We start from the raw sequence: 3762 nt of genomic DNA on the forward strand, positions 1-3762 counted from the left end.
ATATTGGGAATATAAGCATTTTGTTTTCAGATGATGATCAATTGCACACACACACACAAAAGTAATAGGCAAAAAAAAATTAAATGTAACTTAAATATAGAAGAGCGGAATAGTATTAATACTTATCAAAAAGTGGAACTTAAGATGGAAACTATATGAATAAGCCTGTTTTCTAAATGATGATCAATCTATATTCTAGTAGACAGTGATATAGCCAGTGGAATATCATTTAAGTATTTAAAAAAAGTATTTCTGAAATTATTTAACAAAGAACCCTCCCCCCAAAACTCAATAAATCATCTATTGCTTGTTAAAGAAGGCAAGAAGACAGGGTTTCTTTGAAACAGCCTTAAAAACAGGACTGTAAAGTTATATGTAATCCAATGTAATATAAAGAAGATTATGATGATAATAAAAAATAAAATAAAAATTTTTAAAAAACAGGCAAAATCATGACAACCATTAGTACATTATGGATCAGGAACTGTGTTAAATGCTTCATATATATTTTCTCATTTAACAAACAAAAATAATGGAAGAACGGACAGAAATAAAGGCCAACTGTATAAAAACCTATTAAGATCAAAGGGATGCAATAAACTAAAATGGTTCAGTAGCTGGAGGCTAAACAAGGAGACCAACAACTATAATAGAGAAATTAAACTCTGGATTTGCAATAATAAAAAACAAAATGCCCATGTGGGAAATAAAAGAACTGATGTAAAAGGTTCTCTTTTAGAATGAGGAAAAATTTGAATAACAATTGTAATGATTCCACTAGTCAGCCATGGATAAATTTCTGGGTTAGCACTGTGTTTTCTTCATATTTAAATTTATATCAAATATTATTTTGTATTCTGAGTTAAAAATATTTTTATAGTTAAAAATATAGTTTGATAGCTTCATTGAGATACTTTCTTTGCTCTCTGGGCTATCATACATGATTTTAATATTTTATAATTACATAAAACATTTTTAAGTTAGGTTTTATATTTTATTTCTCTTAACTACTAAGTGTATTTGGACATATAGTTTACCCATAGCATGGAATAGAATTAGGAACTTTTAGTTAGGCTTGAGTTCAAGGTCCAGCATGCATATGCATGCTGTAAATTTTGGTCAAAATTTAGTCTTTTTACCTCATGCATATGCATGCTGTAAATTTTGGTCAAAACTTAGTCTTTTTACCTCTGGTTTTTTTTTTTTTTTTTTTTTTTTTTTTCATATCCAAAATGTGGATAGTGACTTTTCTCTTACTCATTATTTTTCTGCGTGACTTTCCTATTACTCATTATTTTTCTGCAAGTTTAAAGATCAAAATCCTGGGGAACTTTTGCTGAATCCTAAAGTGACCTTAGGTGCTATTGTTACTTCCTTCCATAGCATCCTATATTTCTCAATAAAATATTCATTATATATAAAAATAACTGTTAAATGGATACTTCCCATGCTAGACTACAAACTCTTTGAGGCTAAAGTACATATTCACCTAATATATTCTATACTTAGAACCTGGTACAGAGAAAGTTGTTAAAAGTATTGAATAAATGAAATAATGGAAAAAAAATTAATTGAGCAATCAAAATAAATATTAGTACTTGCTGTTATTTTTTAAAATATCAGCTATTTTGTCATTCTCACCAAGGCAGCTTTCTTATCTCTCTTTGACACTGACCTTAGGAAAAATAAATCCCTATAATACAACAGTGAGGTATGCAGCCTGGGTCTGTCCTACAGAGGTAACCCAGAGGCCTCTAGCATTTTTAGAGTAGCTCAAAGCAGTTCCTGAAAGCCATTTCTTTTACTTTAGAAAAAAAGAGATGATCAGTTGTCCACCCTTGAAAGTCATTGAAATACCAACAAAACCTAGAGTATTCCCCATCTGGAATTCCATAGAACTAAGACTGCAATGAAAACCAATATTCCCAGGGGATAAATTCAGAGGGAACTTCCTGAATCAGAGGGTGGCATGGTGGTTAAGGCATCTGGATCCCGCAAAGCCGACCCCATGATTCAAGTTCTCACCTGACAGCATGGAAAACACTCTGAGCACATGTGCGTAAGTTCCTAAAATTTTGAAAAAAAAAAAAAGGTAAATGAGAAAAGATTGTGCTGTGACTATCCCCCATGGAAGGTGCTTTCTCATTCTCTCTCTCTTTCTCTTCCCCTAGCAAGCACACACACCCTCTGACAAACTAAAAACGACATCCTGCAGTTTGTAACCAAGACAACAGGGCTCTCTGCCTCCCTCAAAACTGTCAAGGAAAAAAAAAAATTACCTAAATTAATTCTTCAAGTTTTAACCAACCAGACCAGAAGGCGGCACATAGTCATGAGTCATGACTTACAGAAAAGTATTTTAGCCAGAAAAGGCTCTTCTACAAACTCGGATTTGGGAAACGAAACTGAAACCAATCTACATTTTATTTCCCAACCTCACAGGACTAGTCACGCCCTGCTGTGTCCTTTTTCAGCCAATGAGACCTTGCACAGAGGTACAGGCAGAGCATGCAAATAAATAGTAGAAATACTGTTCTCTAACATAATAGGAGGAAGAAGCACAGCCATCAGGTATTTCCTACACTGAAATAGATTATTTTTCCTCATTTGTGTGGAAGAAATTTGCAAGACGATCTGGGTAAGTAAATGATTCATTAGTAACATTTTGAGTATCATTGAGAGTAGCGTTTTATTGAATAAGAAGAAATCTATTTTTCCATTAAAAATTGAAATATACCCAAAGTAAAAAATGATAATATCCTAAGCCTAGATATATTAGACTATTTTTGCTGTGACAAGAGACTGGTTTATATTAGTTGAAAAATGAGTCATAACATTTTATAAAAGACGTGACTGAAAAGTAGAAGTGCTCTCATTGATGAACTCCCCCAAGGTATAACAGCATCTCTAGAAAGAACAGACAATGAAAATTTAAAACTGGATTTGACATTAATCAAAGATTCTTCTACCAACTACTGGAAGGAACAGGCAGCTTACAGAAAACAATTCTGATAGCCTCTGAGATCTTAGTGTCAGATGAGAGAGAGAAACCAACTACTGCAAGAAGTCCTTGGAATTATGGCAGCTTTATATTCCTGGTAAAGATTCTAGGTTTATACCTGATTTCCCCAGAGTAAACAATAAGGCAATGCCAAGTAGTGGGGGAACTACATTTTTTAGTTCGGATCTTAATTCCCTTTAGAAGAACTAATAAATCCTACAGCTAATCACCCAGTTACAAAAATACATACAGTTTTAGTAATTTACAAATTGCATTTCCTTTTTTATACTTGATGCTAGGAAACTCAGGACTAAATTTTCAGGCCTCTTTTTAAGGTATATAAAATCAAAAAACTATTTTAGATCCTAACTTTACTCTGTGGCTTAATTTTTTTTTCTTCCTACCTTTACATAGCCTTCCCTCCTATTTCTTTTTTTTTCTGTATATATTTATATATATTATTATAGTACTTTGTCATCATTTATTTCAACAGGTTGTATTTTTCATAAGCAAATTACAAATTTTTTTCTACTTACAACTCCAGAGGATGATTAAAACAACCATCAACATGCACACTATATACACAGACTCTTTTGTAAATATGTAAAGTTACTACTTGGTATTTTCATTACTATACACTCTCCTTCCTATTTTCTAAACTTAACTTAGTAGGCAGTTTTCTACGGACTTCTCTGCTATAAACATTTATCACAGAACTTTTTTTTTTTTTGGAATTTGCCCCATCCTTTTTTTTTTCTTTC

This window comes from Tupaia chinensis, unplaced genomic scaffold (assembly GCF_000334495.1).
Source record: "Tupaia chinensis unplaced genomic scaffold, TupChi_1.0 Scaffold000460_1, whole genome shotgun sequence".
Classification (NCBI taxonomy): Eukaryota; Metazoa; Chordata; class Mammalia; order Scandentia; family Tupaiidae; genus Tupaia; species Tupaia belangeri.